Source organism: Cryptomeria japonica, chromosome 3 (genome assembly GCF_030272615.1).
Source record: "Cryptomeria japonica chromosome 3, Sugi_1.0, whole genome shotgun sequence".
In the NCBI taxonomy this organism is placed as follows: domain Eukaryota; kingdom Viridiplantae; phylum Streptophyta; class Pinopsida; order Cupressales; family Cupressaceae; genus Cryptomeria; species Cryptomeria japonica.
Genome location: NC_081407.1, coordinates 101,249,191 through 101,262,636, shown reverse-complemented (window position 1 = coordinate 101,262,636; position 13,446 = coordinate 101,249,191).

Genomic DNA, 13,446 nt, shown 5'->3' with positions numbered 1-13,446 from the left:
TTCTTGTTGCTCTTGTGCAATGTTAACAGGGTTTTCTTGTGTTGCTTGTGCAGGAGGAGGTCTTTGTTGTCTATTTCATTTTTGGGGGTTGCTTGAAGAATCTGACATCAAATTAATAAAAACAAAACTTAAATCAATTAAAAAACCCTAATTTAATTAAAATACAAAGAAAAATAATCAAACAAATCAAATCTTACCTATTCGACGAGGTGCCATTGTTGAAAATTGCTTTTGATGATGGGAAAATAAAAAATTGTCGCAAACCCGTGCGGGTTCAATGCTTTTTTTGGCTTCTCCTTGCTGTTGTTCCATAGGTTTTGGCATTGAAAATGGCCAAAACCCATGGCCTAAACAAAAGAAATATGTTTTTAGTTTTTTTAATTGTTTTTTCTCTAGGCTTGGTGTTACCAAGCCTAGCACATTTGGTTATGAGTGGAAGATGTAACTGTGATGTGACTAAAAAGTGGATATTGTTGATATAGTATGAAGATGCAAATTCATTTCTCAAATGAGTAAATGGTTGAATGATGTTGTATTTCTCATATAAAATTTATTGGAAGTACTACATGGTATGCCTGATAATATTATTTACAGTGAGTATATTAACAAATTGAAGGCAACGCAAATAATGAAAATGGCACAAAAAATCTTCATTTCCCTATGTTTTTAGGGTAAAAACGATAGCGGGAGTTCATGCAACATGGGCCTATAATGTGTCCATGGGAACGCTGTTATGGGTGTTCAACATATTTTTTGACCACCCATTTTAAACTTTGTAATAAAAGTTGTCTGGCCTGGTGTGTGTGTGTGTGTGTGTGTATATATATATATATATATATATATATATATATATATATATATATATATATATATATAGTCACTGTAAGTAATAGTATCAGGCATACACATTATTGTAATGATAAATAATGAAGGGGTTTCAAACAATTATGAACAATAATCAATTGTTTTCGCATTCACTCTAATGATTTTGACATTATAAACAGAGAGACACCATTTAACAACACACCCATAAAATGAAATGATAAATAATGAAGGGGTTTCGAAGAAAACGAAAAGATATTCAGTTGTTTTTCCATTAACTGTGATGATTTTGGCATTATTAAACATTCTTTGTGAGGATTTTGGCATTATTAAATTGTAAGAGAGCATTGAAATGAAATTGTAAACTGCATACAAACAAATCATCAATAGACAAAGCATAATGCAGCTAGGAAGGAGGTAAACCATCATTGGACATCCAATATGGTTGTTAATATTATTTACAATGACTATATTGAAAGAAATGCTAGTTTATATTATTTATAGTGACTATATTGAAAGAAATGTTGGTTTATTGAAAATATTATAATTTGAATTGAAAGATTTATAGCATTTAACGTTCATTGAACAGAGGGAATTTAGTTATTTTGTGTGTACCAACCTGAATGTGCGCCCTCGAGTAAGAAATGTGCAGAGGGTATTTGTAGAGCTCAGGGATATGCAATGAATTGGATTGTAGTGAAAGTGACATGCAAAATTCTATCTTATAATATAATTCGAATGTGCAATGCATTCGATTGTGGTAGCTAGCTATTTTCAAATTTAAATTTTTGTGGGAAACAGTCGGTCATGTCATATTAAATATGCAGTCCTCCATTGCTTCGAATTGTTGAATTTTCTTCTCTGCTTTGAATGAAACTTGGTATTTTAAATTGGATTTTATGCAAATTCTTGGACATTGGGGAGCCTTACACTAGTTGTTGCAAATGCAGGTACCAAATGCAGACTTATTTAATGTATGAAGTTGTGAAGTGATATTTGGAAGAATGTACACTTGAGTGTCTAAGAAGTTTACAATTGATTGTTTTTATGTCATGTAATGCACCAATAGTTGTGCATATGTAATTGTAATTGGAGTACATTTGTACTCTTAAGCCACTTGCACAAAGTGGCAAATGTAAACATTAAGTTTTTAAAAAAATAAAAATGTTTATTATTTGTGCAAGATGTTTTGTATTAAAATAGCAAATGTACCAATAGTTGTTTATTTTTTTTACTTTTGGGTTTTCAACTACTAATTCATTTGTGAACTTGTATTGGTGTTAAAATAAATATTTACTGGTATTTTTTTATTTATGTACTGACAATTTTTTTTTATGTTTTGGGGGGTCAACATGATATTAAGGTGACAGTTATTGGAACTAGTTCAGCTATTGGTACTCTTCCCCTAGTCCGTATTATTATTATTATTTTTGATATTGAGATTGAGATTGAGATTGAGAGGATCTAAAATAAAGATGGGCAAAGGGATATTGTTGTTCCTGCTGGTGTTGTTGGGCACCTGCTCCTCCTCCTCCTCCTTATGGGGAGGATGCCCTCCTCATGAAAGAAGTTCCCTCATCCTCTTCAAACAACACCTCCATGACCCATATGACCAGCTGAGCTCATGGAAGGGGTTATACTGCTGCTCTTGGAAGGGAATCGCCTGCCACAGGGGCACTACCCACGTGTTTCGTGTGGATCTTATCACCTTGAATTATTACTTATCACCAGTAGTGATGAATTCAAGCAGTCAAATATTCCCTACTTTATTCCACCTGCACCATTTGGAGTACCTCGACCTCACTTATATTGACTTGTCCCCTCTTCCTTTCCCTTCACATCTTCCGAGCCTTAGCAAATTGACACATTTGAACTTGGGAAGATGTGAGCTTACTGGCCAAATTCCAAGTGAGCTTGGCAATATGTGTAGCTTGAAATATTTGGACATCTCCTACAATCTTGATCTTACCGGCCTAATTCCAAGTGAGCTTGGCAACCTGTCTAGCTTAAAAAATCTGCGCATCTCCTACAATCCTGATCTTATCGGCCAAATTCCAAGTGAGCTTGGCAATCTATCTAGCTTGAAAGTTTTGGACATATCAGGCAATTCTCATTTGGAGATGAGGCAATCAGGCTCATGGATTCAAAACTTGTGAGGCTTGGAGGAGCTCTATTTGGATGGTGTGAATGTAACAACGGGAGGTGATGGTGTGGTGGAGAATGTTGCGTCCCTCACCAACCTTACAACACTCAGCATGTCTGGAGTGCCAAGTACAATTCTCTCTTCTCTTGTAAACCTCACCTCCCTCTCCCATCTCAGCCTTTCTGATAGTGACGTCACTCACCAACCCTTTCCCATCTAGATTTCAAACCTTACATCTTTGGTCTCCCTCGATCTGTACAACTATAGTCTCCACGATTCCATCCCTTCCACTATGTTAAGTCTTCCACACTTGAAAAACCTTGACTTGTCCTACAATCTCGATCTCAAAGTAGATCTATCCTTCATTATGCAGCATGCTTCCTAGCTCAGCAGCCTTTCTATTTCTGGTTCAAATGTGGGAGGAGTGATTCCAAATTCTATTGGGAATATGTCCTCGTTGACCTCTTTGGATCTTTCAAGTAACAAATTTGAAGGTGTTCTTCCTCCTGCTATTGGAAATATGACCTCATTGACTCAATTGTAATTTTCTTTTAATTTATTAAGAGGCAACATCCCATGGAGCTCTTTAGATAGACTATCAAAGCTGGCATATCTTAACCTACAATCGAACCAATTAAATGGGAGCTTTCCATCTACTTTTGGTAATCTCTCATCCTTGTTTGGGCTTTTTATCAGCAATAACTATTTGAGTGGAAACTTTTTACTTTCTCAACTAGAAAGTTTCACAAAGCTTAAGGTATTGCACCTTTCCAACAATTTCTTGACAATAGAAATCAACCCCAAATGGATCCCTAAATTTCAGCTCATGTCTTTGCATTTGAGCTCTTGTGATATGCATGGTGATTTCCCTACTTTCATATCCACTCAATACATCATACATGTAATAGACCTATCCGACAATTGTTTGGGTGGAAATATTCCAGAATGGTTGTGGGACCTTACATTCTTGCGGAGTCTCAATCTCTCATATAATCAGTTTGAAGGACCATTGTCCTCTAAGTTCAATGCATTTGATGGTCAATATGTGGACTTACATAGAAATAAGTTACAAGGGAATATTTTTGTGCCTCATCCTAATGTGCAGATTTTTGACATGTCAGAGAATCAATTTGAGGGAATCAGTGAAAAAAGCATGAACAAATTTGGCCCTAGTCAACTCATATATTTGTCACTTGCAAATAATAGCATTGGTGGTGTGTTTCCACATAGTATTTGTGAAGGTCCTTATTTGAAGGTTCTAGATGTGTCAAATAACAAGTTTATAGGTAATTTCTTTGGAAGTTTTAGTAATTGGTCATCAACATTGGAGGTGTTGAATCTTGAAAACAATCAATTGGAAGGTGAGATCAGCAGTATAGTTTGTCTACAAACATTAAAATTAGGAGGTAATAGATTCCAAGGGCCAATTCCAACATCACTTCAAAAGTGCACCTCTTTGGAGATTCTAGATTTGGGATATAATAATATGCAAGGAAAAATCCCAAATTGGATAGATGAATTGGCTAATCTTTGAATTTTAGTATTGAGATCTAATAAATTCAAAGGTGAAATACCATCACAACTAGCAGAACTACAACATCTCCAAGTCTTGATTTTGTTAAATAATATTTTTTTTGGAGTTATTCCAAGTAGTTTAAGTAACTTGAAAGCAATGAAAAATCAAACACAAAGTTCAGATGTCCTTCAATATTCAAATTATTCCAACTCAATATCATATATGGATAAAATAACAATAGTTAGCAAAGACCAAACTCTAGGGTATGTGAAATCTTTGGAATTGGTTCGATGTCTTGATCTATCCAATAACAACTTCTCTGGTGATATTCCTCAAGGAATTGGATTCCTCATTGGCCTAAAATCTCTTAACTTGTCTAGAAATCATCTCAGTGGAAAAATTCCTACTTCTTTTGGAAAGCTTGTGAAATTGGAGTCACTTGATATTTCAAGGAACAAACTTAATGGCGATATTCCTAGAGAACTACAACTTCTCACATTTTTGAATTATCTAAACATATCTTATAATAATTTATCTGGTAGAATACCAATGGGAGATTCCTTACATTCAATGGTGGTTCATTTTCAAACAATGCATATCTGTGTGGATTTCAAATCAACACAAGTTGTTCCTCTTCTCTTTCTCCAAAGTTCATTCATGATGAAGATGCGAGTGAAGAAAAGTGGAATGAAGATGTGTGTTGGGAAGCGAGAATTGGATCAAGCATTGGCGTTGGCTTTTCAGTTGTTATTGGAGTATTATGCTTCAACAAAAATTTTTGTTTTAAATGCTTCAAGATCATGGATGGGATTATTGTCATTCTTGATCAAAATATTGTGAAAAATATATTTTAATAAAGTTAGTTCATTCCCCTTCCCCTTCCCATGACATATTCCCTTCCAATCCCCTTCTCTAAGTGTGAATGCATTTCTATTTTCCTATTATTTTTATCTTGTACTTATTGATAGAGTATTATTTAAGATATCATAATATATAGCACCTTCATGTATGACATGAAATTAAATAGATATTCAAAATTAATTCAATTGTCTATATTCATTTTGTCTCTTGTTTTCCTTAAAGCTTAGTAGTTAACATTATTTTACATAATTATCTATTATGTGATCCTTCTTTAGAATAACATTTGTTGCACATAAACATAGATGTTTCCTTAATTATTCATCATAGTAACAACCAAAAAGTTTGATATACCATGTAAAGAAATACAAAATTAAATCATTTAGATAAATTTAATGACAATAAAATTAAGATGCCTTTTTATGAAAGAAATCAAATGAAATAAGAAATGCACAACATTCAATTTCTTGTTCACAAGAATTAATTTTTATAATGCATAGATATCATCAAAATTTGTTAGTTTCAAATATTTTTTATTCTATAAATTGGTAGATATAATAGTTGAATTATAATGCTACATATTTAATTTCTATATTTGAGATGTGTTATTATCATTGCTTATTTTTAAAAGCTTGGAGGTCGAGGATCACCCTAGTTTGCACAGGTACCCAAGATACCATCTGCTGGTCACTGGACTAGGTCATGGGGATACCTACTACATATTAAAAAAAAAATGCTTATTTTTAAAAAATATTATTTAATATAAATCAAAATGTATTATTAAAAAAAATTAGTTTAAAGATATTTCTGAAAGAAGCTTTTGAATGTGAGATTTTCTTATTAAGAATAAATATGCCTAACATCTAATGTCTATGAACTAATCACAAATCTAGATTAAATATATGCAATATTCATTATGCTGAAGTAAATTACAAACAAGTTAAGTTATAAATTAAGTTAAGTTATTTATTTAAATTATAACTGTAAAATTAATAATAATCTTAATTTCAATTAATAATTATTTAATGAATATTTTAAAATATCATTATTAATAATAGATTTATGATTATATATTTTGGGTAATGTTATAAATATAATTTAGATAAAAAATAAATATGTTAATAATATTAAATTGTTTATTCAAACCTTAATCTCTTATTTTCTTATATTTTAATAATTTAATATATTTAATCTTACTAATATATTATTGTATACATATGCTTTGTTAAAAATTGTTTAGTGGATGTGTAGAATTAACTTTTTATATTCAATATTGGAGTATAAGTAGTTCAGTCTAATTCTTTTGCTACAACTTCTGTGCACTTTTGCAGGAAATTGAAATTATCATCCCTTTATGGACTACTCTTGCAGTAAACATAAGCATGCTTTATCTTTAGACAATAAGCATGGTTCTCTTGCAGTAAACATCTACTCTCACCACTCATGTCTACTATCATAATTTGGCTCTTCTATAATAAAATTTATTACTCCTATTCTCCAATTGAAAACAGGAATATTGCAGAGTGAAGGACTTATGTACAATACAAAATAGGAATTGAAATGGTTCTCTTTATTTGTAATCTATTTGAATGATCCTGCTTATCAAAGATATGGTGCAGAAATTTGTGCTTTTATTTATTTCTTTTAAGCTTTATCTATCAGCTGCTTGATTATGTTCTCTTCGACGAGATTTAATTCCTTATCTGCAAATATGACAGGATTTTTGAAGTGTCATTTTTGACCAAATATTCATTTGTAATTCAACAGTAAGTTAGAAACCATGCATGAAAGTGGATTTATACTTAAGTTTTTATTTAGAAGGACTCAATGTTGGGATTTCAAATATATATCTTATTTTGGATGTTTAATCATAAGTTATATAATCTTTAAAGAATCTTAGTTGTGGGTAAAAAAATTGAATTGCTCAAAAAAGTTGTATATGAGTTGTTGTTTTTTTTTTTTTTCAATAAAAGTGGCATAGCCACTAAACTTTATTATTTTTATTTTTAAATAGTTTTTACAACGGGTTCAAAAAAGGCATACCGGTAGGAAAGAACCCACAAGAAAACCTCTGGTTATCGCCTAAAGAAAAAGAAACTAAACTACCCTTTACAAAATAGCTGGATCCTGATGACCCAAAATCTCCCCCATAATCATATAGTTGCCCTATGTACAGAGATCCTATAGGATATATATCTCAACTAATTAAACACTCGGTTGGTTACAAAATGAAGGGCTGAATCAAAAAAAATTTCAACAAGAAGATCTAGGGGCCCATCAGCTGATATGAGCAGCGAGATACAAAATGTGGAGGAACATGCCGAGGTACCAAGGAGACCAAAGGATATGAACCAAAGGAGGACCGAAACTGAAAAAGGTCGAATATATCCAACTCCAAAAATTTGAGTTAATGAGAATTGCCCAAAAAACCATCTCATGATCAGCCTGCAAAAAATGTGAGATATATGCAAGAAGTGAAATTAGTTAGTCAAAAAACCAATTACTCGAACTTTCCTCCAGAGGAGAATGCAGAGCGTCATAAGGAACCAGAGACTGTATAGGAACTGCGGGGAGAGGAGTAGCAGATGAAGCAAAACAAAAATTGATCAGAGCATGTAGACCAATTAACACACCCCATGCTCTGGCCAAAACCTGGGGAGAAATAAAACCAAACAAACTCTCCACCGCTTTAAGAGCTTCATCAATAGTGTCACAAATTAGGCCCATTCTAATCTCAAAGAGAAAATCTCCATAGTACCCATCTTCCAAAAGATTTTGAAGAGAAAGGAAGCCCCCATAAGGAAGAGTACCCATATCAAAATTGTAACTATCCAAAGCTGACCCAAGATGATGCATATCAAGCATTGGAGGTGCCACAAATTTTGACGCAATAAGTTCGACCAGAGTCTTATCCCACAGAAGGTCATAACATATAGTAAAAAAATGAGACAAAACTTTTGAAAAAGAGATAAAAGAAGGAGAGAGAAACCAACGGTTACCCACCACCCTGCGAATTTCAGACTCCAACTCCAGATTATGCAAAACAAAAACTCTCCCAAGCTTTTCAGAAACATAACCATAATTGTCGACAATGTCTACCTCAGGAAAAGATACTAAAACATGATAAGTCGGAAGAATATTAGACATGAGAAATAGATGCCTTTCCCACAGAGAGAAGTATTCACTAAGTCACCCTCAATGCAGATAAACAAAAATATTCTGCACCAAATTTAATATATAGCCGAAGCAAAAAACCAAGCATAACATAAATTAATTGGCCACCATACACCGTAATGAATGATTCATCCGTGTGAAAAGCCAGGAAAAAACATGCCGAGTGATGCCTCCTGTTCGATCAAATTAAACCAAAGGCCTATAATAATTTAACCACCTTTCATAATAATGAGTGATCCGCTCATGTGAAAAAAGGCAACCATCCAAAAAATCATTTTAAGAGATGCATCTTGGATGAACCACAGTATGCCATTAATGATTAAACCTCATAATCACCTCTGTGAAAAGTACCATAATATCTCCACTGAAGCTGAAAAACAATATGGCAATAATCAATACAAAAGAGGCCATGGCACGTCATAATTAACAAATCATGAAAACAATATCCCTCATATGAGAGAAACCTCAGAAAAAGCTATGAGAGAAAAACGATAAACAAAGCAAGCCGCCACTCTCAAAAACTTTTTGTAGATAAAAAGAACGAACCAGAGCCAATAAACTTAGTCACCCTTAATGCTTATGACAGCTCACAACCAAACTATATATATGATAACAAATTACCACATACAGAGTCAGATTACTAGTTGAGCATAAACAATAAACATGCCTATCCTGACTGACAATAGAGGGTCAATTTATCAAAAGTCAGAGACCAAAAAAAAACCTCATGTTTATTGCAAGAATTCCAAAACTGAAACAGGAATTTCAACAGAGCTTATATCATGAAAAATAGCATTACTATCGATAGCAAGATTAGCTAAAAAATATGCTACTCGATTAATTTCTCTATAACAATGAGTAATGAAGAAAAAATCAAAGAATTCCAATTGTTGAAGAATAAGATCAAGAAGATATTGCAATTGCCAACAATGAGATTTCTTTTTTAACACACTCTGAATGATCACCAACGAGTCCCCTTCAATAATGAGGTCTTTAATTCCTAGGGAAATAGCCAATTCCAGACCTAAAGACAAAGCCTTAAATTTAGCAAAATTATTAGACTGAATACCAATTGCATGACACCTAGCATGAATAATATGAGTGTGATGATCAAAAATCACCATGCCTACCCTAGCCAAACTAGGATTTCCACGAGAGGGACCATCAAAGTTCAACTTAAACTTACCAAGAGGGGGTGGTCTCCAAGATGCCAACTTTCTTTTATTTAAGGCATCACCTTTTATCAAAATTGATCTATGAGAGGGAAGGGCAGATAACATGCTCTAAACTCTAGTCACCCTACTATCCCAATGAGAAAAAGAAGTGAGATTATCCAAGTTCCTACTTATATGCGACAAAGCAACCTCAAATATGGATGATTCAATCTTTAGTAGAACCTTAGAGAGAGAAGAGCTAGTGTTTCTAAAGATCTTGTTATTATGCTCTAACCAAATATTCCATATTAAAATAGATGGAGAAATAATCCATAAACATGCATAAAAGGATGAAGTAAACAAAAGTGGCCAAGAACTAAAGAAGGTAATCAGGTAATTTCCCATAACAAATGTCAGATTCAATTTATCGAACAACCACTACCAACATTGATAAGTAAAGTCACAATGTAAAAAGAGATGGGAGGAGGATTCCAAGTGTTTTTTACATAACACACATGTGAAGGCAACAGTGATACCCAACCTATCCAATCTCATGCCTGTGAGAACCCTATCTTGAACTGCTAGCCAAGAAAAAGCACCGGCTTTTGGCAAACAGGCCGGATGCCAAAAAAGCTTATAAGGCCAAGAAGGGAAATCATTATCTTTCATGAGGGAATTATAACCATCCCTCACCGTATATTTGCCAGAAATATTCTTAGTCCAAACTAGTTTGTCCTCATTATCCGAAAGGATAACCACCCTCTCACTCAAGACCTTGGTATAGTGCAATTTCAGATCCTGATCAATATCCAAAAAGTCAATCGACTTCCATTTAGCCAATCTCACATTTCCACTATATATTATTTTGAAGTAATCTACCATAGAGGTGCCCCAAAGGGAAGAAAGAATGGATATTAGGGGGGACCAATTCCTTAGACTTCGTAAAGGGGGGTGACCATTCCACCTTTCTTCCCAAAATCTAACCTTTGTGCCTTTATGGACAATCCAAGAGAGATTAGGCAAATAACAGATCTACATTTACATATGAAGTTCCACATAACAGATCCTGAAGGTAAATTAGAAATTTGGAAAATATACTCCCTAGGACCATTATTAAGATATTTAGCAAACATAATCTGAGCCCATAAAGAATCAGACTTCTCAAACAAATTCCAAACCAATTTAGCCCCCAAGGCTAAATTTTGCTTTTCCATGTTTTTGATCCCTGTACCCCCTAGGTCCTTTGGTAAGCAAACTTTATCCCATGCCACCAGAGCCAGTTTTTTCCTCCCATCTTTATTGCTACTCCAGAGAAAAGACCTTAGAGTATCCTGTAAGCTTACCAACACATCCTTTGGAGATCATAATACTGACATAAGATAAATAGGAACTGCATTCAGCACAGACTTAATGAGAACAATCTTTCTGGCTAGATTCAACCACCTATGGTTCCAAGAAAGAATTCTCTTTGAGATGGCCGAAATGATTTTATCCCAAAAGCTTGAATTATCCTGTTTAATAAAGAAGGGTATACCCAGATAAGTACATGGTAGTAAGATAGGCTCAAAACCCCAAAAAGACAATAATCTAGATTGGATTAATTGCAGGGTATGAAGAAAGAAGATTTTTGACTTCTCAGAATTTACTTTTTGCCCTGAAAAAGAGGCATAATTTTGTATAACTTCATTTATGACCAAGGCTTCTTGCATAGAGGCTTGACCAAATAACAAGGTATCATCTGCAAAAAGGTAGTGAGATATAGATCCTGGTATGCTTGGGATTTTCACCCCTAGCCAAAGGTCTTTCAATTTCGCAGCCTTAATAGCCCAGCTAAAAGACTCAGCTAAAAGTATAAACAGAAATAGAGAAAGAGGATCTCCTTGTCTTAAACCACTAGAGGAGGAAAAAAAACCACAAGGGGAACCATTTATTATAATCGAGAACCTTGCAGAAGAAATACAAGCAATAATCCATTTTATCCAAGCCCTAGAAAAACCTAACCTTTCCAAAACAAGACCTAAAGCCCTCCATTCCACTCTGTCATAAGCCTTTATCATATCAAGCTTTAAGATCATGGTCAAGGATCTCTGAAGGGAGATATAATGTAGAACCTCATGAGCCACAATAGCTCCCTCCGACGTCTTCCTGTTTGGTACAAAACCACCTTGTTCTACTGAAATTAGTTTAGGAAGGATTTTGGATAGCCGAATGGATATTGCTTTAGTGAAAATCTTATATAAAGTATTACATAGAGAAATAGGATGGAAATCAGCAAAAGATTTAACAATCTCCTTTTTAGGAATAAGAGCCACCATCGTGGTATTAAGTTCCTTTAAAATTGATTTATTTCTCCTACTTTCTTCAAGAGCTAGGAGCATATCTCTACCCACGAAGTCCCAACATTTCTGAAAAAATAAAGGAGTGAACCCATCTGGACCTGGAGCCTTATCATGACTCATAGAAAAAACTACCACTCTTACTTCTTCAAGGGAGAAAGGAGACATCAACATTTTTTTATCCTCGAGCAAAACTAAAGATGGAATGCTAGAAATGAAGTCATTTTGAAAATTACCGCCTTCAGAAGAAAGCAGTGTCTTGAAAAAACTTACTGCCTCCACAACAATCTCCTCAGGTTCTATAAGCAAATTCCCTGAAGAATCCTCTATACAAGAGATCCTGTTCCTACTCCTTTTTAATTTAGTTGAAGAGTGAAAAAACTTAGTATTTCTATCCCCATCAGGCAACCATACCTCTCTAGATTTTTGTCTCCAAAAAATCTCTTCTCTAGCCAGAATTTCTTCAAGTTCTATCCTTAAAGATTTTAACTCATCAAAAACCAGGGGAACCATACCATGATCAAGCACATGCTTATTAAGAGTTTCAATCATATCTTGAATTCTCTGTTTTTCCTGAAAAATATTTTTAAAATGTGAAATATTCCATTCTTTAATGTTCAATTTTAAGAACTTAATCTTATTAATAAGTTGGAACATACGAGAACCTGCATAGAAGGGAGCAGACTCCCACCAATTTCTTAGGAGAGGTAAAGAGGAGGCATCTCTGAACCACATAGGTTCAAATTTAAAAGGAGACCGAAAGGGGGCCTTGTCCTCCAAAATACAAAGAGAAATCAAAAAATGATCAGAACCTGACATAGGCAAAATGGAGGAAAAAAATTCAAGGTCCAACTGCAACCAATTTCTGAAAGTAGGAACTGATCTAATCTTTCTGCTATTTGTGAGAAATCCCTTCTCATATTTGTCCAAGTAAAAATCCCATTTTGAGACTTGCAATAAAAAAGACCCAAGTGTAGGATGAAATTCCCAAAATCCTCCATGATTTTTTTGTTTGGGAAAATCCCTCCACTTTTTTCACTAGGATCCAAAATCACATTAAAGTCCCCTCCAAAGACAACAAGAGACCCCTACCTCAAAGGAGAAGCCACCCTACACAAGTCCCTCCATAACTTCTTTTTACCTTGAATCCCAGAGGGAGCATATATATTGAACAACCAGACTTTCACCTTAGAGACCTTGCTAGTAACCAAGAACAACATCCAATGAATTGCCGAAGAGACCAATTGTACCTCTATATTATAAGCAATCCATAATAAAGCTAACCCCCCAGAAGCACCATTAGAAGAGCAAGAGAGAAAGTTCCATTTTTTCCAAGATGTAAAAAGCACAATAGTAGATTCATCAGACAATTTTGTTTCCTGAAGCATAACCAAATCACACTTGATTAAATCCAATTGCGATTTAATCAAGCGTCTCTTGTTA